This window comes from Lactuca virosa, chromosome 5 (genome assembly GCF_052849685.1).
Source record: "Lactuca virosa cultivar CGN04683 chromosome 5, Lactuca_virosa_CGN04683_v6, whole genome shotgun sequence".
Classification (NCBI taxonomy): Eukaryota; Viridiplantae; Streptophyta; class Magnoliopsida; order Asterales; family Asteraceae; genus Lactuca; species Lactuca virosa.
Window position 1 is genome coordinate 229,677,647 of NC_136430.1, and position 27,568 is coordinate 229,705,214.

Consider the following 27,568-nt stretch of genomic DNA (forward strand, 5'->3'; position numbering starts at 1 on the left):
ACTAGCATGCTGTTCTAACACATAAGATCAAATAACTTGTATGGTATTTTGGGGTCTATTTACTGGCTCCGGCTGATCGTACACTTCACATCCTCCTTTCTTATTTTGAAAACCTTTTAAGAAATCATTTTGAAAATATTTTCCTTGGTTTGAGACTAGATTCACACGAATGGTCTCCAATTCACTCAAACCAAGGCTCTGATACCAACTTGTAACACCCATAAAATTTGAGCCAATTTAAAACTTTTTAAATCATTTAAAACCATTCATTTATTACAATTAGTTTTCAAAATAGTTTAAACATCAGAGTTCCCAGAAATCATATTCATCAATCGAGGAAGCGTACGGTCACGCCTTCGCCTTCCCGCGGTCATCCGTTGTACCTGAAACAATAATCGATAAATGTAAGCTCGAAGGCTTAGTGAGTTACCCCCAAAATACCCATACACACAACAATGCACATATAATAACAAACAGCATACTATGGGTTCAATCATCCGTCGGGATGGAATACCCCAGGCCCCTCAACCATCAGGTTGGAATGCCAACATACTATGGGTCCAATCAACCAGCGGATTGGAATACCCCAGGCCCCTCAACCATCGGGTTGGAATTCCAACGTACTACGAGTCCAATCATCCTCGGGATGGAATACTCTCGGCCCACAACCATCGGGTTGGAATGCCCACACACTACACACATAGCACAGATACTCTGGGTCCACTCATCCATCGGGATGGAATACCCCAGGCCCCTCAACCATCGGGTTGGAATGCCAACATACTATAAGACCAATCAACCAGCGGGTTGGAATACCCAAGGTCCCTCAACCATCGGGTTGGAATGCCAACGTACTACGAGTCTAATCATCCTCGGGATGGAATACTCTCGGCCCACAACCATTGGGTTGGAATACCCACAACAAATCAAACATGTGCACCCATATCAGATAATCATGTAACAGACTATAAAGATAACATACTAGGGTCCTATCATCCTCGAGATGGAATACCCTTAACTACCAATCAATCATGTGCACACATAACAGGTAATATCCTACCAGCATACAGACATTCAGGCCAACTACAGGTCTCTAAGCATAACCACATCCTCTCTACCAGGATACCGATCTATCATACCATACCAACGTATAACCATCCTATCTACCAGGATACCGATCTAACATATCAGAACAATATCAATTCGAAATACGAATCAAAGGGCCGGCCTTGGTGCCTTAGACCCTTGAGTACAGTGAGGATAACTCACCTTGCAAGTAGCTCGGAAGGTAGTGTCAAACTCTTCCAAATGTAGCTCCAACTCCAATACCTATATTAACCAATGTCCTTTACTATCAATATTCAATTTAACAAAATACCCTCAGAAGTCAACTGGTCAACCCTTGGTCAAGGTCAAAGTCAACTATCAAGGTCAACAGTCCATGTTGACCTCAACTCGTCGAGTACTCTCAGCTACTCGCCGAGTTCCTGACATAACTCGCCAACTCGCCGAGTCACTTGAGTAAATCGTCGAGTTTCTAGTGTCAGTGGTCGTAAACTCCTTGGGCAACTCGTCGAGTTTTCCCCTTACAACTCGCCGCGTTCATACGTGTCCAAAGGTTGGGAAAACCCTAGCCGACTCACCGAGTCACTCATCTGACTCGCCGAGCCCAAGGCAATCTTCATCGGACTCGCCGAGTTGTTCTTCCAACTCGTCGAGTTCATGACCATATTCATATGACTCGCCGAGTCGACCTTGCGACTCACCGAGTCCCTTCAATCCTTCAACCATACAGATGCTTTTTAGGTCATGCAAAGACTCCATACTGCAGATCTGAGTTCCTAGGGCATGTTTATCACGTAAAGTTGCAAACTTTACGTGGATGCAAGGTGATAATGGCCCAAAACAAGTTAAATGAGTGGCTTAAGGTAATGGAAATTCCATAGCTCAACAAAGAATGGAACTTTATGACAAAGAGGGGCTAAAGGAGTCTAGATCTGAGATTGCAACCTCAGATCTTGACCCAAATTGGAGAACCACCACAAAATCCTAAAATCCCAACCCATAATGAGGAGATCTAACTAAGAGAGAGCCAAGGTAACAACTTGTTACCTCCAAAATGATGCCAATACGGAAAAGAATTCGGATCTACAACAGCCCCTTGCTCCAAAATTCTTGAACTCCAAGCTTTTTACTCCAAAGATCCCTCTTCCAAGCTAAGGAGCACACAATTATAGAGAGCAACCACGAATTAGGGTTTCTGAACTCAAGGGAGTGAGTAAGAGAGGATAAGGGGAATAAGTGGTCCTTAAATAAGGTGCAAATCCCCAGAATTTAGGGTTTCATCTGCCAACTCCTACTCGTCGAGTCCCTTCTTGGACTCGGCGAGTAGGTCACTTGAACTCGCGGACCAACCCGCTGCTACTCGGAGAGTCAGGCCACCAACTCGTCGAGTAGACCTTAAAACCATGAGAATTTATAACTATAAATTGATACTCGGGAATCGGGGCGTTACAAAAAGTTCCAAGCAGGAGATCGTGGTTGATTCAACGTGCGAATCAGAGTACATAGCAGCGAGCGAAGCATCGAAGGAGGCAATATGGTTGAAGAACTTCATTGGAGACCTTAGAGTTATACCATCCATAAAGGAGCCCATAGAGATTTTCTATGATAACGAAGGAGCGGTTGCCTTAACCAAGGAACCATGGGATCAAGGTAGATCTAGACACATCGACAAAAAATACCACTTTATCAGAGATCGGGTAGAAGAGGGACTCCTTGTAGTCAAGAGGGTACCGTCAGAAGAGAATCCAACAGATCCCCTCACAAAGGGTCTGAGCAGGGTTAAGCACTTACAACATGCGAGGAGCATTGATTTGAAGGACGATATTAGTTTTAATGATTAAATAGATGGTTTAGAAACTTGTAATAGATAAATGTAATTGACATTTGGTGATTATATAATGGAGATTTATATATAAGTATTGTTTACTATCTTGTGTCGATTGTTTACTATTATTTCACTTTTGCATGTTTTACTTCCAGAATAATTACATTATTCAAATTATCCATAGTCGATCATACTTTAGAAGTAAGTTATGAGGTTAGATTTTCATAAATTGGTTTGTAGACTGTCTAAGTGCTTAGACATAGCAAAGGTTTGCTACAATGTTCATGAATACTTCGGAAATAAGATTTGAGTATTGTATTAAACCCACGCTCATGTGAATCACTTCATGGAATTTATCACGAGTAATTGTGAGACGATAATATCGTATCATCTTCAATACCAAGATATATGAGTTGTTGTTTGTGAGTTGGTTGTGCATTGATAATGCGTAAACGCATCAGTAACTTGATGTTATAAAACGTGTTATTGTGTATGATTTGACGAGTAAATAGTACACGCATATAAGTCAAAGTTTATCTATTCCTTTTATCCTACGAGGGTAAAAGCGATATCTTGGGCCCCTCGATGATTTTGTGTTAACTTATGTGTCGGGCCCGGTCATGTCTGAATTGATGTGCTCAATTAAGTTCGTTGTCAAACAAATCAGAAGTCAGGAAACAAACTGTTGGACATTGAGAATGATTATGTTCCATGTCTTTGTCCATACGATATCTTGTAGAACGGAGGATTATATGATCCCTTATCTTAAGGACGCGTTATTGACTAGGTCAGTTCGACAGCGGATTTTAAGAGCTATGATTGCTAATCGGATTTTGAAGTCATATTTGTAGTTATAGTAATTAGACTTATCAAAGTGGGAGACTGTTGGATTAGGTGTCTAAGCCCATAACTATAATTTGTATGTACTTGATTTGATAGTAGCATGGTCCTTTTGGGTTACCTTCACCATAGCAACTTGACAGGATGAATTATGGAGAAAGAGGTTGATAAATGATTTACTAATATATTATAAGAATAATATATTAATTGAGAAATCATATTGTTTAATTAGTATTGATCAGAAATTAATTTGGAATTAATTTAGTGATCAAAAGAGATTCATTAAAAGTAAGGGGACTGATATTGAAAATCATTGATAGTTGCAAGTTGCGTTGATGGACTCCTAAAGGAAGGAGTGGAAGAAATATATGGGAAGCCCATAGAAATTTCGTCTTAGGGGCCTGCTGGAAGGATTCCATGGATAAGTAATGCTTAAGCAGAGAATTAGGGTTTCCACCTAAAACCCTAGCAGCTCAACTATATATATAAGGAACCTTTGGCTTAAGGTTTTCGGCCCCTATGCATTCTTAGAGAACCCTAGCCGAATTCAAGAAGCCTCAATCACCTCTCTCTTGTTCATCCTTTTCTAAGTGGTGTTTGTGACTCCATTAGAGGTGCAACGCTTGAGGCACTAAGCTCTTGAAGGTCAGGATCAAGCTATCAACAAGAAAGGTATTGTTCTAACTCTAATATGATTAGATTTTGTTTTCTTGTATGCTAGATTAGGGTTTTGCTTTGGAAAATTAATTTGCATGTATAACTTGAGAAAAACCTAGATCCAAAGCAAATAGGGTTGCATGTGCACCATAGGAATGTTGTAATGCTCAAAACCCATCACTTTTTACTGCATGAACCATTTAAATGAGTGTAAATGACTATTTTACCATTACCATTTCAATTTCCGATTCTATTACAGGATTGTGAGCATGTGGTTGTTGAAGCTGAGAAAGGTTCTTGTTCTTCAAATGAACTCAAAAGTGAGTGCTTTTTGCACATATCATGGGCTCTTGTTATATAGCCATGCTTGAAGGTGCAAATAAAAATCAAAAAATGTTTTAGTTTTATTAAATATTTTTCACTTGGGAAACAAACAGTTTAATCAACTCTTACTATAACTTTAGTAATTTCTGCTCTAAATAGAAGAAATAACAATGTAGTTTGCTTTTTTTGCATTTAAAGTTCTTTTTACCATATTTGTAAGTAGAAGTAAGTTGTTATTTTGTGCATTTAACCCTTTTTGATTTAGATGCAAGAAATAGCAACATATTTTCATAGATTAGAGTTAGCAAACAAAGATTTTAGTGAACAAATTTTTTAGAATGCCATCGAAGGTAAGGAGAAAATATAGACTTTTGTCTGGTGAAATACTTTCTCTAGTGCCCTTGAAGGGAAAACATATGTTCAACTTGTATGAAAGTGAACTGGAAGGTTATTTTTTTAAAAAGATTTTGTCTTTGATACCTTCATGTGTATTATGAAGCATGGTCATACCTTTATATAATGTTATAATCTGTTTTATAGGTGAAGAAGATGTAACTGAGTTGATTAAGTTGTCACGTGTGCTGCATATGGATCCTATAAAAGTCTTATGCAAAAGTAACATTTTTTAATATATATTAACATTTTATTATATTTTTGAATTATAAGACTTTAAATATGTCACTCTAGCTATCTAAATTTATATTTTCAAGATTTGATAATCTATGCTTTATTTCACATGAGGTATTATCTGGATAAATGTTCAAAAATATTTGAGAAATGGAAAGAAAAGCAAATGAGGGAAAATTGTGAAAAGCTAGAACTTAACTGAAAAGCCTTATTTACATGATTTACTAACTATATTAAACCATTCTTTATGTATTGGTTTAACTCAAGCAAACAATATACCATCACAACCAAAAAGGACTTAAATACCAAACAAAGGTGCCAGCTCACCCGACCCAACCAAAAAGGGTACTACTCCCCATAACAGAACAAAAGCATGGAAGGAGCACTAACACTACACAAAAACTGCATAATTAAAGATAGACTCTAAAAACAAATAAGAACCGGATCAATCTCAATTCTCAAAGATCGTTGGGGGTTTATCAATCTGCTGGCTGAATTTCTGGAATCATGGTTCCAGAAATTTCTTCATGTCTGTTCAGGTGGAACAGTGGGATGTGTCGTACTAGGCCTCCTTAACGCTTCAAGCTCATGTTCAACAGTCCTCATGGTTGGCCTGTTAACACCAGATATTTCCATGCACCTGTTCGCTAGCTGTGTTGCATGTATCGTTTAAATGTTGAAGGTCAATACCCCCTTCATTTAATAATCTCGATTCCACCATTTGCTTGAGGTTTCCATCCCTCATGCACTTGACACAATACTTTGACAAGTACTTCTCATGGTAGACACTCTCTACAAGAAGGGTTTTTTTTTACCGGTGATGAGTTCTGCAAGGACCACCCCAAAGCTATACACATCGCTCTTTTCGTTTAAATTGCCTGTGTGTTGGTACTCAGGATCCAAGTACCCAAGTGTGCCCTGAACAACATTGTTGACGTTTTCTTCTTTTATAGAAAACAATTTGGAAATACCAATATCAGACAATTTTGCACTGAAGTCATCATCAAATAATATATTTGCGGACTTGACATCTCTGTGTATGATGGGGGCGGTGGCATGAGAATGAATGTATGCAAGTGTAGATGCAGCTTCTGCAGCAACCATCAATCGATTCTCCCATGATAACCAACTCGTTCCACCCTCTTCATTATGAATGTGATGGTAAAGTGTGTTATTGAGAATGAACTCATACACTAATACCGGTACCTCCTCTTCCAAACAACAGCCCAACAGTTTAACAACATTTCCATGGATGATTTTTGTTATTACCAACACCTCATTGATAAATTGTTCCTTTTCGGTCTTACCCACTGAAACAGACTTCTTTATTACTACAACGCGTTTATTCGGCAGTACTCCTTTATAAACAACCCCAAAACCTCCTCGCCCCACAATTCGCTCATTTGAATAGTTATCAGTTGCTTTTCGAAGCTGTTTGGTGCTATATATAGTCACGGTGTAAGCAGCCTCTTGTGAATTCAGTTTTTTTTGAGTAACACACCACCATTTTGCTCAAAAAACTTCTCTCGTAGCTTCATAAGTTTCCTCTTCTTGATGCTAAAGAATATCCCAATGATCCTAGCTAATGTTAACATAATCCGAACCAAAGCTACATGGAAAAATATAAGGAAAATGATCAGTTAACCAGATGAATACTAAACATGGGAACATCATTTGCAATAAAGCCACCTTTCCAACAATTATGTATGTATACCACGAAATTATTACGACTTATCTTGCAAAAAATTGGTTATTAGTCCATGACATATATTTTTTTTTTCTTGAAAATGATACTTCATATAAAAAAAGAAAAAAATAATTCATTTTGCGAAATAAAAAAAAATCTTGAAATAAGTATTTTTTGGATTGAAAACAAAAGTAAGTACAATAAATTTTTAGTTACCACGTTTGCTTTTTTGAGGAGAAACACACATTACCATTTTACATATTTAAATGTAAATGAATATCATAAATTTTTACATATAAAAATAGTCAAGGATGGGTTCAAATGCAGATTTTTACACGGAAAAAGTAGTTTTCGATATAGTAGAATATAGAACCTATATAAAGCTTAGTCTTGGATAGAATAACATAAAACCTATATAAGCTTATCTTCATTTACAACCTAACTCAAATCAAATATTTATAAAAAATATTAGTTTCTATACTCATTAGCAACCAACAAATTTGTCCAATTAAACCCAATTCTTTTATATACATTAGAAACTCAACGGATTCTTTCTTTTTTATTAAAAAAAACATTATATAGTGATATTTGATAATCTGCTTATAGTCTAATTAAATCGGACATCTTGACCAACCAATTTTTCTGAAGAAAAAGTAAGGCCAATTTCGCAAAACTTTTATATATTTTGGGAAACATGTACACCGGAAAAGCAAAATTCATGAAAAAATGTTAACTATATGAAGAAAAAAATCATAAAATATGTTAGCTTCGGCCACTTGAAAAAAGTAATTTCGAAAAAATAATATATTTTGACAAATTAAATTATCAACTGTGATGCATTGGTCAAAAGGATTGGTGACTGTACACATTTTGACTTGCAATACTTAATTTATAGTACCTAATTATATGATGTTAGATTTAGGTATATAATACTTGTGTGAAGTATACCAATAGAGAACACACCACTGGAAATTTTGATTTTTTAGCAACCGGTCGTATTAGCGATAACTCTTGACATCTGTCAAGATAATCTGATAACATTTATTTTATTTATTTTCCTTATGTTTAGGGTAGTTTATTGGCATGTGTATCTTTGTATCCTCTGTATTATATATATGTGAATAATAATCAAAAGTATTCAAGGAAAATATTATAATCCTTATATGGTATCAGTCTAGGTCACGCCTCCTCTTCTTCTCCTCTTCATGGCAGGCGACGCCTCTTCTACTTCTAAACCCACATATGTCACTCTTCTTCTCAATACGATTCTGTACATGCTCACTATCAAACTCTCCTCCACCAATGATCTGTTATGGCGGAATCAACTTCTGCCCCTTCTCTCTTATCAACGCCTATTTGGTTATGTTGATGATTCGATTCCTCCACCACCAAAAACCATAGTTGTTGCTGAAGTCTCTTCTCCAAATCCTGCTTACACGTCATGGCTGGAAGCAGACCAGCGTGCATTACTTATTCTTCAGTCTTCCTTATCTGAAGAAGCCATGGCTGAAATTCTAGGGCTTCAAACCTCCCACGAAATTTGGCGATCTCTTGAACTTGCTTACAGTCATGATTCTCAAGAACGAATGCAAAATCTCAAGGATTCTCTCAGGCAACTCCAAAAAGGATCTTCTACTATTTCTGAATTTGGTCGCAAGTTCAAAGCTGTCTGCGACCAACTTGCTGCAATTGGTCACCCAGTTGATGAGCAAGATAAAAGTCATTGGTTTCTCTGTGGACTTGGTCCTTATTTCGAGACTTTCTCCACAGCCCATCGTGCTATCAGGCCTCGACCTTCATTCTGTGACCTTGTATCTCAAGCGGAAGGTCATGAGTTATTCCTTACAGCTATTCACGGATCTTCTCCTCCAGCTGCTGCCTACACTGCAGATCGCCAACAGCCCTCAGTGACTCCTTCTACAGTTCCCTCTCGTGGCAACACTACTACCAGTCGCAGCCGTGGTCGTGATTCCTTTTCTAGTGGTCGTGGTCGTGGTCGACGACCACCGCACTGTCAGCTTTGCCGTACAAACGGTCATTTTGCCAGCTCTTGTCCTCAATTAAGTACTTTTGCTACTCAAGGATCGAACCAGAATGCTCATTTAGCTCAAGCATTCCAAGCACAATGCCATATCACACGTGATTCACCAGATTGGTACGTTGATTCTGGTGCATCGGCTCATATGACATCCTCTCCTACTAATCTTGAATCATCTTCATCTTATATGGGCAGTGATCATATTGTCTTTGGTAATGGTAATACTTCTCATATATCTCACATTGGTAAATCTTCACTATCCAAAGATCTTCAATTAAAAGACGTGCTTGTAATTCCCCATATTACTAAGAATCTTATATCAATTAGCAAATTGACTAAAGATTCTCCGGTTGATGTTTTGTTTTCTAATCTGTTTTTTGCCATTCAGAATCGGTCAACAAAGGAAATTCTAGCAAGAGGAACATGTGAAAATGGATTATATGTACTCAAGCAAGGACATGGAGCACTTGTAGCAGCTTTAAAATCTTCACGACTATATGCATCCTTTGAATTATGGCACGCTAGATTAGGACATGTTGCTTTTGACACTATTTCTTTATTAAATAAAGCGGGTTGTTTATCTGTTACATCAGTTTTACCTAAACCTCGTATTTGTCATTCATGTCAAATTTCAAAAAGCAAACACTTACCTTTTGAGCTTACATGTGCTAGATTTGATTCACTGTGATTTATGGGGACCGGCACCCGTTCCCTCTACAAACGGTTATTTATATTATTGTATTTTTGTGGATGATTACTCCCGATTTACATAATTCTAAACGATCCTTACATGTGCTAGATTTGATTCACTGTGATTTATGGGGACCGGCACCCGTTCCCTCTACAAACGGTTATTTATATTATTGTATTTTTGTAGATGATTACTCCCGATTTACATGGTTTTATCCCTTACGGTTGAAATCTGATTTCTTTAGTGTCCTCACCACATTTCTAGCATTTGTTCAAACACAGTTTTCGTACAAGCTCAAAAATTTTCAAAGTGATGGTGGAACAGAGTTTATCAACAATCGAGTCCGCACTCTTTTATTGGAAAATGGCACTCATCATCGTCTTTCGTGTCCTCATACTCCGCAACAAAACGGTCGGGCTGAACGGAAACACAGACATATTACAGAAACGGGTCTCACCATGCTCTTTAATGCCAGTGCTCCACCATCTCTTTGGGTTGATGCTTTCAGTACAACAACCTACATTATCAATCGTGTCCCTACAAAAGTTCTAAACCACAAGTCGCCATTTGAAGTTCTCTTTAAAGAACCACCAAATTATGCTCTGTTTTGAACTTTTGGATGTCATGTTTTCCCGTACTTAAAAAATTATTCGGCTCACAAATTAGCACCCCGAAGTATATCCTGTATTTTCATTGGTTATAGCTCTCAATACAAGGGTTACCGTTGTCTTGATCCATCAACCCAACGTGTTTATACAACTCGTCATGCAACCTTTGATGAACTCACTTTTCCATTCACGGGTGTTATATCTTCCACTACTTATGAAAAGATGGATTTTTCGGATTTTGAGGAACCTCTTTCAATTATTTTTCCACCGGAACCTCCTTCCAAGGTCACTTCACGAACACAGCCCGCTACCAAGTGCTCTTTATGCCCCGATCACCATCTTACTGATGCTTATCAGCAGCCTCCCACTGTTTCATTTCCTGCTGATCAGCAGCATGCGTCACCCTCGGTTCCAGCAGCAGCCTCTCCAGCTGCCCCGATAGCACCCTCGGTTCCCGCTGCTCCTTCGTCACCGGCTATCTCGACATTACCGGAAACTTCAGCTCCATCGCCACCCACTACACCTGAATTTACTTCGGTCTCTACACATCCCATGGTTACTAGATCGCGTGCAGGTATCTTTAAACTAAAACATCAAGTGGACCTTACTTATCTTGATAAAATGCCACTTTTTCAGGCTCTTTTTACCATCAAAGAGCCTCATGGTTTTAAATCCGCTGCTAAAAATCCTCATTGGCTGTCCGCCATGGAAGAAGAAATGACCGCCTTACGCTCAAATAATACTTGGGTATTAGTTCCTCGTCCTAAGGCTTCAAATGTTGTTGGTTCCAAATGGATTTTCCGCACAAAGTTCAATCCCGATGGTTCTATACAAAGATACAAAGCTCGCTTAGTAGCTCAAGGTTTTTCTCAAATTCCTGGGTCAGACTATTCTCACACCTTCAGTCTTGTAGTGAAAGCTTCCACTGTTCGTATTGTTCTATCGTTAGCCATTATGCACAAATGGACTTTGCATCAACTGGATGTTAACAATGCTTTTCTCAATGGACAACTCACCGATACCGTCTTCATGGAACAACCACCAGGCTTCATTGATCAACGCTTTCCTAACCATGTTTGTCAATTAAAGAAGGCGTTGTACGGTCTAAAGCAAGCACCTAGAGCCTGGTTTCAACGACTAAGTTCTTTCCTTATCAGTCTTGGTTTTCTTTGCAGCCGAGCTGACACTTCCCTTTTTGTCTTCAAACGGGACTCTAAAATTCTTTATTTACTAGTCTATGTAGATGACATAATTCTTACCGGCAACCAACCTTCTCTTATCCGCACCTTTATTTCTAAACTCAATGCCGAGTTTTCTATCAAAGATCTTGGAGAGCTCACTTATTTTCTCGGTCTTGAGGTGTCATACATGGAGAACGGTTTATTTCTTACTCAAGCAAAATATGCTTATGACATACTAACTCGTGCTGGGTTGCAAGACTCGAAACCTGCATCTACACCATTGTCAACATCTACACTTCTTCTTACTCATGGTTCGCCTCTTTCGGACTCCACCGCCTATCGTTCTCTAGTGGGTGCTCTTCAATATTTGACCATCACTCGTCCGGATATCTCATATGCTGTCAATCAAGTTAGCCAATTTCTTCATGCTCCCACCACTAAACATTTTCAAGCCGTTAAACGCATTTTGCGTTATGTTAAGGGAACCTTATCATATGATCTGCACTTTACTCGTCCATCCTCATCGTCTTTGATTGGATACTCCGATGCAGATTGGGCACGTTGTATAGAAACTCGTCGTTCCACATATGGCTATTCCATATTTCTTGGTGGGGATCTTGTTTCCTAGAGTGCAAAGAAGCAACCTACGGTATCTCGTTCTAGTTGTGAATCTGAATATCGAGCAATGGCCAACACTGCTGCATAGATTGTTTGGATCACTCATCTCCTGCGTGAATTACATGCCTTGCCCCCTGATCGTCCTACTCCTCTTTGTGACAACCGAAGTGCTCTATTTTTAAGTCAGAATCCCGTTTCTCACAAACGCGCGAAACATATTGATATTGATTATCACTTCATTCGAGAATTGGTTTCTTCCGGTCGCTTATACACACGATTTGTTCCAACATCATTACAGCTAGCCGGCATTTTTACCAAGAGTCTTCCCCGTCCGCTTTTTGAACAGTTTCGCGCCAAGCTACGTATTGGTCCTCCACCACTTCGCTTGAAGGGGGTATTAGCGATAACTCTTGACATCTGTCAAGATAATCTGATAACATTTATTTTATTTATTTTACTTATGTTTAGGCTAGTTTATTAACATGTATATCTTTGTATACTCTGTATTATATATATGTGAATAATAATCAAAAGTATTCAAGGCAAATATTATAATCCTTATAGGTCGACAGCCGTACTTTTCTTTGGCTTCGCCTTCATATCCTTGCAAACATGTACTACTGTAATTCCCAGGATTATTAATGCATCTCCCATAACAAGGGTAGGTGCTATTATCCTCACACTCGTTGATATCTAGCAAACAAAGTTATTCAAGTATTAAAACAAAGAGGTACAAAACGTGGCATACACATGGTTTGCTAATATTACAAAATGAATGCACATGCCTAAATACACATGCCTAGTCATATTGGCACATTAATGTATTTGTTATATGTGTGTTTTGTATCTAATTTCAAAATTAATTGATTGACAAAAAGGGTTTACTCATTTATTTTTCCATATCTCATTTAGACCATCTTTTACACTAGAGTAAAAATAATAATGCTAATAGTGATTTACCTATATCTTCACCTTAATTTTCACTAATTTTTTAGACCAAAAAATATATCCCAACTATATTCTTTTTCTTCAAATTTTTATATATTCAATAATACTTTTCAATTTAAAAGACTTTTATTGTTTGTCTAAAATCATTTTGTTTTAATAACCTTAAATTTTTTATTAATAAAAAAATATAACAAAACAAATAATTTAAATTAATTTTGATATTAATATAACAATTATTTTATTAAATAAATAATTTCATTCATAAGCCATTAAATTAAATATTAAAACTCATTTGTAAAAAGTTATATATATATATATATATATATATATATATATATATATATATATATATATATATATATATATATATATATTTAAAGAAATATGACACATACGTTTAGAAAAATTTAACAAAGAAATATTAAAAAGTGTTTAAATTTAAAATATATTTGAAACAATTTTCATATTAAATATATAATAATAAAATTAAACAAATACTAAATAAATAAACTCAAATTTTAAATATGTTAAATAAACTAGATATAAATAAACTTAAACTTGAACAAACAAATATGACAAGTAAACGTTAACCTTAATTTATAGAGTTTATAAATAATGTTTTTTCAAATTTAATGTTTAGTAGTCTTAATCTTATATTCGATGTAAAACATAATGTGGAATTGAAGAACAATTATATATATATATATATATATATATATATATATATATATATATATATATATATATATATATTATTTTACATAAAATATTGAATAATTTTACAAATAAAGTGGAAATGAAAATGTATTTTAATTGAAAAAACAATTGTAAATCTTTAGTAAGTTACAAACAATGATATTTAGAAAATAGGACTAGACTAATAGAGTTCAACTGTTTTCAATCGATATGGGTCAAACCTCCGGCTTAAAAATCAGTGGTTTATAATTAGATTAAAACAAGCCGGTTCACTCGATTAAACCGGCCATGTTGAATGTTGTAAACCAAACTTTATAAAACAAAATATTTATAAATAAATAAAACCTTATTTGGAATTGGGTCTTTAATGTAAATGACAGCCTAAGTTTATAATTAATGGATCAAAGCCCAAATGTAACCTAAGAAGGTCTCCCTCATCCTGCTTTTAATAAGCATAACTCTATTGGGTATAATCTTGACGTGGAAAATTGAATAAATAAGTATTTATGGTTTTTACATTTTATGCTTTAGTTTATTATCTAGAAGTGGTACACTAGTTTGACGGAATTGTTTGGAGTTGAAAGAATAGGTCATTAGTTGTACCTAGTCTTTAGGTAGAGTTGTTAGTATGACTATTTTCATGCAATCACGTGGGTGTTTAGAAGGATATATATATATATATATATATATATATATATATATATATATATATATATATATATATATATATATATTCTTAAATATGAATAAAGTAGAGTTTCTTTTGTCATTACTTTTCTATACAATACATAGTTAATTCATTTATATATATATATATATATATATATATATATATATATATATATATATATATATATATATATTCTTAAATATGAATAAGTTTTTTTTGTCATTACTTTTCTACAATACATAGTTAATTCATCATTTGTGCAGAAAACTTTTTTTCCCTTTTCTGTCATCACAGTCGAGTAATAAACAAACACAAGTGTTATTCTTAGTGTGAGTTTTGAGGGTCCATAATCTACAAACTCTACTCTCAACCCTTCAGATGTGGGATGGGCCATAAATTAAATTATACTCTACTTCTCTCCTTATGTGTTTTATTAATAAGTTTTTTATATCTATCATCTTTGTAGAAAAATAAGTTTTAAAAGTTAACTTTGGACTGATACAATGAGACGATCTATCTATTCGGGTTTTTGGGACCAGTTTGTGTCAAATATAATTTTTATGAAGATAAGGATTGCCCCGGTAACCTTTGTTGCAGCCGCAGCGATATCCACCAAGATCGTCATCGTCCATGCAGCTATTTGCCTTGCATTCTGTAGCCTGTGAGCAATTCCGCTTGCCTCGTCCAATTACCCAATCCACCAGGATGTGGACATGTGAATCTAAAGAAAGCTTTGAAGCACCAGACAAATCACGTGCACCACCAAAGCCAAAGTGGTTTTCCTCAGCAAGAAATGCAATACCGCAAGGATTGAACGACCTTACATTCATATGGTTATCAAAGGAGCCAATATTTACATTGAAACCCTTGAGACCCTTTGGTATTGATGTCTGACAACACCCAATTCCCGAGCAGTTACCATTAATGTTAGGCACATTACTTACGTTAGTACATATGCCCATACAGCCACTAGCGTAGTTGGGTCCATGCAGTCCTCTGATCCAAGCATAGTTATTGCAACCAACAACAGTAAACTTGTTTTTAGACGAAAAAGTGAAAGGGCCCGCCTCATCGAATGCCATACGTGAATTACCACTAGTATCGTTCACAGATTTTTTGTAGCAAGAGCGACCAACAGAATTGAAAATGCTGATCTTGGAATCCGAAATACTGTATATGCCGATGTTCCCTGAGCCTTTAAAAAACTTTTGGGGTTTAAAAGTGATGTTGCAGGTAAGCTCAAATGACTCGTCTAAGGAGCACCCTTTGCTTATTCCAAATGGTAAGGGAACTGTTACGTTCCCGCATTTTGTTTGGCAGTGTGGCTTTGCAATGGCTGTAAGGGAGAGGCACCTACAAAATTGCTTTCACACAACAATGCGAGGATGAAAACATGATGCATGTTTCTTTTTTCTTGTATTTCTTTGATCAGATATGTTTTGTGTGTGATTTGGTTGATATGTTAAAGCATCTTATATATTCATATTTAGAGTAGACAAAATAGCAAAAATGGTTGTTTGCATTCTTTTTAGGTTTTGGTCCTTATTGTTTCAAAGTTGAAGTTTTTGTCCTTTCTAACAAATTTCATTATGGATTTGGTCCTTCCAAACTAAAATGACTATTGTACCCTTAATATATTTATTCATTATTCCTTTTTTAAATATTTTATTATTATCAAATATACTCCCCCTCTCCCTCTCTTGAAAACATAAAACAGTCGTCGGACCATCTTCCATCCAACAAAACTCGACACCATTACCGCCGATAGGTCAAATCCAAACCCTCTTGGTCAGTTCCTCAATCAGCCACCATTGCAGTTGTATACCACATCGGTCGACTCCCTTACGTAAAACCCTCGAAGAGAAACACCCAAAACCTGAAAAACAAGCCTGGCCGACCATCTAGGGTTTTCCAAAGATGATGGCGACTCGAGTTTAGAGACATGGAACGGCTATGTCTAGGATTTCGCTAGATGGTGGTCGGAATACATCTTTTACTTCTATTATTATATTACAAGTATAAATAAATGTGATAAGTATATTATATATTTACTAATTATTTAAAAATATGTTTCTTAATTAAATTATGGATTAAAAATAGGTACTAAAATAATTTGATACACAAATTTAAATATAAACTAAACACACAATTTTTCTTTAAATGTACTTATTTCTCGAAATATTATCAATTTCACAGTTTCTATTTATACTTTGCAAGATAAATATTAGGGTTTATTAACCTTGTATTTATATTTATTTATATGATGACACTTCATTATTTGATATATTTTTCAAAATGATCTTTATACAAATACCCCCCCTACTCTAATAAAAGAGTACCTTTAGGGCGTGTTCGACAAAACTAGCTGATAGTCGGTAGCGGTTAACTAGTAACGGGTAGCGTTTTGTTAAACGCTACGTGAAGTAGCTTTTTGAGTTGGAGCGTTTTGTTTAAACTAAACACTAGAAGCTTGTAGTGCCAAACAAAGCTTTCTGTTCAAAGCAGAGCGTTTTGTCAAATGTCAGAAGCTCCCAAACGCTCTGTGCCGAACACGCCCATTATGTTTATCACGTTAAATAAGGTTGTGACAGTTTGAATATTTAATTTTTGTATGTAAATTTCCATATGATAATTTTGTTTTCAGTAAAATATGGTGACCGGATTTCAAGTGGACATCCTGTCTCATATTGAATCAAAAGAGGAGAAAAAAACAAATATAAAGGTAATATCGAATTACCTTATTTAACGGATTGACATTTATTAGATTACCTTAATTACTTTGACCTTATTTAGTGGATTTGACAGCATGTATATATCCGGTCAAAAGGGGCACAATAGGAAGATTCAATTCAGGAAGCAATTTTTAAGAGAGAAAATAAGAGCATTTTCGGTAACTGACAATGAAAAAAGAACGGGAAAAAAGATTGGGGAAAATCCATGTATATGCAATGTGATACAACAAAATCATATATGCATTGTGACACAACAAAAAGTCGATTGGAACTTTGTCTGTTCTTAAGAAACTACAACTTGCAAATAGCAAGATACTTTTGATTTTCTGTTATTTCTATTCTTATTGAGGGAATAGCAGAAAGTACGATGTTGTTCCGTTGTGTTTGTATGTGTATGTGTATGATTGTGTGCAAACGCCCATTATTTCTTGATTAAAACGATAGTGATGTACTTTCTTTTTCTTTGTGATTTTATACATCAACATATATTCAATTAATTATTTTATTTTTTATGTTTTTGACGGTTGTAGATATAACTGTTTTTCATGCCTTAGGACTATTTTTTACACATTTTAATACCAAAAGGACAATTTGTGTATAAAAATTATGCATTAGGGACCATTTTCATAACAGTTTGTTACATGATCCTTTTTTTTCATTATTTTCCTAACATAGGTGCCATTCCATGGATTCATATATATATATATATATATATATATATATATATATATATATATATATATATATATATATATATATATATATATATATATTTGTTTATGTTTGATGCAGTTTATTGATATTTTTTTAGAAAAAACCCAAAGTACATTTCTATTTTTAGATCCGTCTTTAAATGCACGACATCTCCACACTTGAAACATGTCATATAAGCGACTACACACTGGTTAGCATAGTGACCAAATTTGCCACACCTAAAGCAGGTTACAGCTTCTAAGCATTGTCCAAAATGCTTCCTTCTACATTTTTCGCACCATATGCTTCATTGCCATCTTCGGGCTCCTTGTTGTTAGGGTTATATTTCGGAAATATTTCCATCTTATTGGGTTCCAAAATATCTCTACCCTTCCTCTTCTCTCCAGCTTCATCCTTGGCGATTTTCATTTCAACTATGTATTCCAAGGACCTGGCAATTTGGATAGTTTCTCCCAATGTAGTTTCTTGCTTTACCAAAGGAACGAAATCCGCTGGTAATCCATTAGAAAAATTTTCTATCTTGTAGAGTTAAGTAGGAACTAGGTAAGGGACTAATTCCATCTTTTCGAAAAAGGCTATAACGTACTCTCTGATGCTCATCTCTCATTTATTCAGGTTTTGGAAATCATTTGCAATTTCCAGAAGGTCTCTTTCTGAGTAGTACTCCTCCTTCAATTGCACAAGGAAGTTCTCCCATGATATCTTCCTTCCCTCCCCTTTCGACATAGCATTAGTCACCCGCTTCCACCAACTTAATACTCCAGTCTTTAGCTGTCTGGTTGCGAAGATTGTTTTTTTTATTGGTCGCTGCAATCACAACTCTCGAACAATATCTCCATTTAGTAGATCCAATCTATGACTGCTACTAGTGTTGGTTCTCCAGAAAGTCTTGGTGGTTGGGATGCCATGAAGTCTTCATACTTGCATCCATCTCTATCAACCTCTTTCTTGGAGTCGTCCTTCCTAACTGTTGACAATTCTACATTCCCATTATAGTCTCCTTCCTTGGACTGACATTCATTTAACATTGGTTCCATAACCAGCGTAGTGGGTGTTGGGTATTGAGCATTCTAACACTCCTATGGTGTACATGCAACCCTATAAACCTTGGATCTATGTTTTCTCTATTATACATGCAAATATTAACTATTCCAAGGTTTCATCTAACTAGCATATTATGAAGCACCTATACTACAAAGTTCTAGTTAGATGACATACCTTTTGATGTAGCTTGATGTCTTCAAGCTTTAAGAGCTTAGCCCCAATAGTGTGGAAGCCTCAAATGGAATCACAAATCACCAAAACACCTTGGAAGAACTTGAGAGAATATGTATGCACACTAAAATCGGCCCACTCTTATTTTCACACACTTGTTCCAATTTTGTGAGCCAAGGACCCCTTTATATATTATGGAGGATTAGGGTTACATCCATGTAAACCCTAATACCCATGACCTTTCATTTACATAGGATCCATGGGTTAAAAGCTCCATTGACCATCCATGAAAGCTTAGCCCAACCTAAATGAACTTGGCCCATTCCATATATATAAGAGTCCATATTTAATTAGTTCTTTTTGATCACTTAATTAATTGTAAATTAATTCTTGATCAATACTAATTAAATAATATGATTCCATATTAATATATTAGAACTTATAATATATTAATATAAATCATAAATATACTATTCTCAAAAGTCTCCCACTTGGATAAGTCTAAAACTATTATTGAGTATGACTTCAAAACCTAACTGGCAATCGTAGCTCTTAAAGCCGCTGTCGAACTCTGACCTTGTCAATGACTTGTCCATTAGATAAGGGATCATATATTCCTCCATTCTAGATATCATATGGACTGAGACATGGATTATAATCATTCTCTCTGTCCATTTGTTGTTTCCCGATTTTCGATTTATGATGACTGACTGATTGAACAAATCAAATCAGTCCTGGCTTGGCCAAGCACTCACATGTGTCATCGCTAAATCATCGAGGGGCCCATAGATATCGCTTTTATCCCGAAGGTAAAAGGAATGGATAAACTTCGACTCATATGGCTTGTTCTACTACTTGTTGAATCATACACAAAGGCACGTTTTATAACATCGAGTTACCAAATGCGTTTTCGTGTAATCAATGTATAACCAACTCATAGTAACAACTCATATCTCTAGGTTTGAAGAATATAAGATATTATCGTCTCATGATCACTCGTGATAAAATCCATGAAGTGATTCAAATGAGCGCGGGTTAAATCCGATACTCAGAACTTATGAGCACTCATGAGTGTTGTAGCACCACTTTGTCCACCAACTTGGACTTCTACAAACCAACCCATGATAGTCTTGATTCATATCTACTTCCAACATATGACCGACTGTGGATGGTTTGAATAACTTAATCATTCAGGAAGAGCGACTTAGTTATTCTGTAAGTCAAAACATGCAAAGTGAAACATAAGAATAAATGAATCAAATATGGTATCAAACCCTATGAATATAAATAAACACTTTTATTTATCACCATACTGATTACTCATTATTCATTGTTTCGATTTTATCAACTTTATACTTGAATTAAAAACACTAGTTGTCCCATGCTCCAAGCATGTACACTATGTTTTTCTTAAACAACAGCTTTACCATACACCAAGTATGCACTCTATGTTTGTCTATGATCCTTACTTTGTGAAATAAACCAATTGAACATAATTTCAATGATTCTAATTTCACACTCCCAAATCCTTATCGAAAAATGTGAGAATTTCAAATTCCTATCATTTATCGAAATCTGTTTAGATTTTAAACTTATATGCACTGACCCTCCTGTAATGAATATGTACAAAGTCACAAAGACTTGTCAACAGTCATTATAAGGTATTCCAATGGAGATCAACTCCATGGAAACTAAGTCTCATATTCAAAGTACATTGCTTTGGACATGCTTCTTGCATTAAGTTTTCTAATCTTACACATATAACTTCCACCTATGGAGACAACTCCATATTCTCATTTTGACTATCACTTCTGAATAAGAGATGCCTCTTTTCAGAATATGTCAATATGGTCCTTCCAAAATTAGCACTATACTTCCAACTGTCCCTGAGCAACCAATCTTTGGTAAACCTCAGATTGTCCTCGACAATTGCTTAATCATTTTAGTCATATCCAATTCTAGACCTTTTCCCTTCTTAATGCCTCTAGGCATTTGGAAAAATTTAGAAATGACAAATATTATAGCACATGCAATCGATCCTGTACCCAAAGCAAATGGTACACGATTCATGATGTCTCACATAAAGACATGATTCTAGACCAGTCTTTTGCTACAATATTTTTATTTGCCATGTTTTCAAAATTTGACTATGAAGAGGGATGCCGTAATCATAATCGAATTTTGAGAACGCAATATATAGAATTTCCTTAAGTTGAACCAATCCAACATGAAATTCATATATATATTCTTGACTAAAGATGTTTAAGGTCTCAATCTAAGCCTTTAGAACTGAAATGAAGTATATCCTCTCCCTTAATTATAGCAAAACAACTTTTTCAATCCATGCAGCCTTACGAATTGAAACTTTTGTTTTCTATAATTAACATTGCTAACTTGCAACACTAACAATAATTATCATGCTCCCACTAACATGATGATTATTAGCATAACACTTATGCTCCTACTAGCTTTGACATGTACTCAGAAATCAGCTGGACTTCTAGAAATCAATACTTTATTGACTTTCTTACCAAAGTTCAGATTTCTGATACGAGATGCTTTGATACAACTTTATCAAAATCATACACCTTTCCTTAGATAGCATGCATGTGTGTCTAAACAATTTCAGAACTATGAAAAGGGATGTCGTAATCATAGTCTCAATTGTTTAGACCTTTTGCCATCTGCTTCAAATCTACTTGGTGGAAGTGTTTCCTCACCATCATTTTCATGAATCGGAGAGAAACCTTATGACCCTTAGATTTTATGGTGTATGTGTTCTTATCCATGTGAATCGTTAAAACCATAGTCACAAGACAAGGATAATGACAAATCCAAACTCATATGGACTGAACTTATGCAATCTTAACTTCTTGCCACCTGGCAGTACAGGGCCTGCCATTGCTTCCAAGTTGTTATGCAACCAATTGAGAACTTTCAGAACTCCTATGCAAAGCCAACTTTAATTGGAATGGGCACAGAATATGTCAACACGATAGGTTATAAACCTCAAGTCGTGTGCTAGTGAAGAACCTCAGGTTTTATTCTTGATTAGTTCTTGAAATTCTTTTTAGGATCTTTAAGACTCCCACTGTCCTCTTGACATATAAGACTATCTTGCCAAGTATTCAAGAGATACTGCGGATTCTTTATCAAGACAAACACTTCACACAATTGGCCTTAGTTGGTCTTTGTTTAATCCAAAACATCACAACTTACCAACTTCAAATGTACAAGAGTAGGACACTTTTACTCTTACATTTGACAAGTGTTATAAACCTTTCTTTAAGATATGTCACTCAACTTATAGTCTTGGAGTATGACTCTAAGACTTGTTTTGAAACGAAGTATGACTCATCTTCTTGATTTAACCATTTCAACAATTCATGACTCCTCTTCTTAGTCATAAGAATGCACTAAGATGACTTTAGAGGACCAATTGTGATATGGTATCTTAATCATTAAGATGATCACAAACATGATACTAAAGTACTCTCCCATCTTTTCAGGTTTGAGAAACTTTTATCTTTCTGCCTAATTTGATTCTTCCCATTCGTTTGCCATACATTGAGACTTTTCCAATGTTTCAGAATTATACTTAAACTTGTAAGTATAACCATATTTACTAAACTTTAGTAAATCAAATAGTCTTAACGAGCTTTGTGGTGGACATGACCAGTGCACAAGAATGTGTACTCAATCCCTTTAGTCCTTCACTTGACTCACACATCCATGTGAACAAGTAATTAGTCTTGATTTTCCAATGCTTGAAAGTTCTCATTCATCATACTATTCAACTTGCATGATTCCAAGTTTCGGTCCAATTGAAACTTGGGCGATGAGGAACTTTCCTGATTTGGTAAATTTAGACACTACCACAAATGAAAGAATCAAATCCATTTTCCAATATTGTTGTCAGTGGAATCATATAAGCAACAATTTTCCACAAATGTCATTGTAAGGATACTTCAAATAAATAAAATTAAACAATTTTTGTTTTATTTTAAAACTTTGCTGAAAAACTTATCCTTACAATCCACATGGAAAATTGTTGTTATCTATTCCTTAGCAATATATCATAACTTCTTAAGCAACTGCTCAAAATTCTGATGCGATCGAAATCCACTTTCGCGATCAGAATCAGCATATATACTTCCTTTAAGATTTCTATCTATTCTTTGATTCTTAAAACATCAACATGTGACCCAGTCACATCATGTAATGAGGATCTCAGAATAGAACTTAACAGAGTTAGATAATGGGCTCTACCTGATGTAGAGTCAAACTTATTGACTTTAACATCCTTAGGTAAATTTGGCAGTTTTGCAATCAACGCCCTTTCCTTTGGCAAAATAAACATATGGACCCTTTGGTAATGGGACTATCTCAGACTTAGCCTTTCTCTTTACCATTTGGTCAACCGGGTTGACTATGACCAATCCCTTTCCATTAGGAAGAGAATGCTTTTTCTGGATTTCCAGTGTCACCATTGTCACTGTCCATAAAGTTTTTGGGAAGTTGATCTTCTAATCAAATTTGCTTTACTATCGTTCCAAATTATTGCTGATTTAGCAGCACCAAGCAAATATATATGATCATTAAGGTTCATGTTATAGTCTGTTTCATAGTAGTCCTAAAGGAACTCACTATGTGACTTAGAAAGTGATTGAACATCCAACTTTCTCAAGACTTTGACACCCAACTCTCCCGGCTTGTCAATATGTGACTTCATCTCTAAGATGTGATCACACATAGACATTGCTTGCCATTAGGGCTTGAGTGACCTTGAACTTGTGGGTTAGGGAGAATAATTGGAGGAGGTGGAGGAAGAGAAGTATGACTTCCATGAGCCAAACTCGGGAAGTCATATTCATTAGGAAAGCTTGGTTTGGGAAGATCATTGTTGTCTAAACCACACATCAACAATGGGAGAAATTCACGTAAAGTTGATTTAAGTCCTTAATATAACACCCAATATGATATATTAAGGCTAGGACCCAACAAACTATTTTATAACTTGGAAGAGGGATGCCGTAATCCAAGCTATAAAATATTTGAAGGTAGGTGAATGACGATTCACCAATTTCCACCAAGATAAACGAAATGTATTATTAGGTTTTAATTGGTTTTGAAACTCCTAGATTCTTTTGAGATTCATTGAACTTTTCAATGGCATGTTTCAATCTCGAGTGTGCCCTTCAGGTTTAGTGACTGGGATGCCGAGGATCACAAAACAAGGTGTGAGGTAACCATGCAAATATACTTGGTACCCTTAATATTTACCCCTCAATCGATGTGCCGGTTAACCACACACGCTCCAACGATACTATGATAAACATTAAGTTACCCTTTGCCTACCTTGTTAAGTCCAGTTTAGTGTGCCGGTTAACCACACACGCTCCACTAACAGCTTAAACAAAGTGCAAAGTGTAATTTCATGGATTAGCACCTTATTCACATTTTCCTAAGTAACTAAGATTGGGAATTTATAAGTGTTTAGTTACTTAGTATTTATCATTATACTTATAATGAAGGGAGAATTATAGTCCTTGTCCTACCTGTTCGGCTAACGACCCTCCACCAGTCAAGGAAGCGGTGGGTGAGAGTGGACACCCATTAAACTGCCATTTTATAGGCAGTAACTTTATACCCCCCTTATAGACCGGCTTCGTGAATGAGGTCTACTAATGGTAAGACGACTTGCTCTTATACATATAATATATTAAACTTTTAATCTTATAATAGTATAAGGGTGTATTTTAGACATTTAAAATACTTGGTGGTTTAATCTATTAATTAAACTATACTCTTAATTTAATTAAATTTAAACCATGTCATTATGGAATTATTAATTCTCTTTTAATTAAACACTTTAATTATCTATTAATAAAGTCCATAAGAGTTAATTGAATTATTCAATAAAAACATCATAATTCCAATTATTAAATTCAAAATTAAAACCATTTAATTAATTGTTTAAGTTATGAACCCAAGAGTTTTAGAATTCAATTCTTTTTTTTTATCATAAAAAACTTTTTCCAAATTCCAAAACTTGAGGGCAAGTTTTGTAACTCTTGAAAACTTTTGGATTCCATAACTTATGGAGTTAAATACTTGTTTTATGATGAAACTTTTCATGTTCCATAACTTAAGAACAAGTTATGGAATTCTTTAAAACATTAAGACCAAATTTTGTAACTCCATAAAAAACTTTGAATCAATTTTTTTTTAAAAACCTTTTCATATCCATAACTTATGGAGGTTTCAAAAAACTCTTTAGATCAAACTTTTAAAACTAATAAAATAATTATATCATTTTATCTTTTACTAAATTTGACCTAATTCAACTCATATAGCAAATGATTCAAATTTTACAAATAATTAATTTTTCACAAAAACAAGTAATTATCTTAAAATTTGACAAACGTCATGTTTTTTTTTTCCTTTTTTTTTCAACTTGAAAATAAAACATTTGCATCAATATAACAGAAAACAACCCATGGCTCTGATACCACTGTTGGGTATTGAGCATTCTAACACTCCTATGGTGTACATGCAACCCTATAAACCTTGGATCTATGTTTTCTCTATTATACATGCAAATATTAACTATTCCAAGGTTTCATCTTAACTAGCATATTATGAAGCACCTATACTACAAAGTTCTAGTTAGATGACATACATTTTGATGTAGCTTGATGTCTTCAAGCTTTAAGAGCTTAGCCCCAATAGTGTGGAAGCCTCAAATGGAATCACAAATCACCAAAACACCTTGGAAGAACTTGAGAGAATATGTATGCACACTAAAATCGGCCCACTCTTATTTTCACACACTTGTGCCAATTTTGTAAGCCAATGACCCCTTTATATATTATGGAGGATTAGGGTTACATCCATGTAAACCCTAATACCCATGACCTTTCATTTACATAGGATCCATGGGTTAAAAGCTCCATGGACCATCCATGAAAGCTTAGCCCAACCTAAATGAACTTGGCCCATTCCATATATATAAGAGTCCATATTTAATTAGTTCTTTTTGATCACTTAATTAATTGTAAATTAATTCTTGATCAATACTAATTAAATAATATGATTCCATATTAATATATTAGAACTTATAATATATTAATATAAATCATAAATATACTATTCTCAAAAGACTATCCATATAAATTGTGCTGGTGAAGTGCAACCCAAATGGACCATGCCGGGTCGGGTCAAGTACATACCAAATATAGTTATGGACTTAGACATTAATCCAACAGTGGGTTCTTCCCTCTTTCCTTGGAATAGTTGTCTAATTTCTTTTTTATGTTTTTCAAGCATTGCTCGAGTCATAGCTTGAACTCCTACCCTCGTAACTAGTTCAGGGCATCGGTCTTCGATATCATTTTCCACTCTACTACGCATCCTGACCATGATATTCTATACACCCTAGAAGGCGTTCAATGTACCGAGACGAGAATATAGATAGAGAAGATTTAGACATGAAATCCTCCTTATTACTCCGAAACATTATGTGCCAGTTCTAATACCATAATTAAACGTTTAGAAATCTAAACACATAAAATTTCCTAATACTAGGTCGGAAATAGACCTTGAATCTAATAATAACAACCTATATGGTGATCTAAGGAACGTTATACTACAATTCAGTTGGCAAATAAAAGAAAATTAGGCATCTTATCCTAAAGTAAGCTAGTGCAGGTTTTAGCAAATAAGGTATTTAAGCTATAACGTAAAGACATGATGGTCTTGAATACTATTGCAGGTTGTCTCTTAATCACTCAACATCCTAATCAACTTCCACTAGCTTAAGTCTTGATACCTGTGATGCATATAAACTGTGTGAGTCAGGTTGGGGAAAACTGGTGAGATACATAGGGATTTCAATGCCACAATATTAATATGTTAATATTCCATAATAATCAAACCCGAAAAACTAACCGTTACCATAAAGTAACCATTCCTACATATCCCTTCCTACTAATCCTTAAAAATCCTAGCCTAACCATTTCTATCGATCCTCATAGATCCTAGACTATCCATTTCTACCGGTCCTTACAGATCCTAGACCATGATTATCAGGGAGAAATAGTATCGCTTGATGAATGGTTAAGATTGACTACACAACTAGGGGCTTCCTTGGATGACTTAAGTCATAAATGTATATGGGCCATTATAGTATTTGATGAATATGGTGCCCCATTTCATCTACATCTAAGAGTAATGAGCTAACACTAGCAAGGTAATTCACAAGATCTTCTAGAATGATCAAGTGTTCTCACCTACTCTGGGGTGACTAGACATACCGATAACAGTTGCCTGATCGGGAACCACCAATTCTGGTCATCTCGTACGGACCTACCTTATACCAACACCAAAAAGTGTCATGAAACCGAACTTTACGCTCTATTCCTAGGTTACAC

At 35.3% G+C, this 27,568-nt stretch overlaps 1 pseudogene; it reads right to left on the minus strand.

Annotated features, from left to right (window-relative positions):
• Window positions 1–6,130: 6,130 nt before the first annotated feature.
• LOC145112450 (wall-associated receptor kinase 2-like) lies at window positions 6,131–18,949 on the minus strand (annotated as a pseudogene).
• Between the last annotated feature and the right edge of the window lie 8,619 nt (window positions 18,950–27,568).